Raw genomic sequence first — 1,083 nt, 5'->3', positions numbered from 1 at the left:
CGCTCGGTCACAGCGGCAGGTGATCACTTAAGATTTCATCACCTTGCAGCTTCACTTGCATCACTGGTGTAATGGCGGAGCTGTTGATTAACATTACACTATTGCACATTGTATTTTGTCATTGATTTCCAACGCACCGCCGCGCGGGATTAGCCGAGCGGTCTCAGGCGCTGCAGTCATGGACTGTGCGGGTGGTCCCGGCGGAGGTTCGAATCCTCCCTCGGGCATGGGTGTGTGTGTTTGTCCTTAGGATAATTTAATTTAGGGTAAGTAGTGTGTAAGCTTAGGGATTGATGACTTTAGCAGTTAAGTTCCATAAGATTTCACACACATTTGAACATTTTTTTTCCAACGCATCCTCGTGTTGTTTTGATGCTGACAGGGTTCGCGAGTGCGACATTCAATTATACTGTGACTTTTGCAACTGTCGTCTTATTATTTTTCGCCACGATCCTCCGTAATTACCGGCTGTTACGATCACTGAGCACAAATATTCGTTAGCGTTGTGACGTTGCGGATGATGTTTTCCCGTTTTCGGTGTGTATGGCATAAATCGTCGCTACGGTGCGTCTTGAAACACCAAATACTTGGGCTCCCTTGGTTGCGGACGCACCAAGCATTCGAACACCAACAATTTGCCGACGTTGGAATTCAGTTAGCTCCGACATAATTCAGTCACAACTAAACAGAGCAGTGTTCTGACCACAACTGACATTTTCAACGTAATGAGGTGAATGGATAGGTACTGTTCGTGGTCAAATACAACAGTGCAACCTGTAGGCTTGGCTAGGACCTGCATTTATGTTCAAGAATGCATTTGTCACGAGGTTTCCGTATTTTTCTCCAATCCCTGTTAGCTCAATGGAAAAATAGGTTACCTCTTTAAATGAGTGGACTGGCGTAGAGCTGGTAACAGACGGTCGTGTGATCTTGCACCACTAACGTAACCCATGTACGTGTAGTTACGTATGTGCTAAGCGGCTGTACGGAAGCAGCGCGGTAAGATGTGACGACGGGGAGACGTGACTGAATGCGAGAAAGTGGTACATAGATCAGTCAGAACAGAACCGAGCTCCTGGACGG

Source organism: Schistocerca cancellata, chromosome 4, assembly GCF_023864275.1.
Source record: "Schistocerca cancellata isolate TAMUIC-IGC-003103 chromosome 4, iqSchCanc2.1, whole genome shotgun sequence".
NCBI lineage: Eukaryota > Metazoa > Arthropoda > Insecta > Orthoptera > Acrididae > Schistocerca > Schistocerca cancellata.
The sequence above is the reverse complement of the archived record's forward strand: the minus strand, read 5'-3'. Positions refer to the sequence as shown.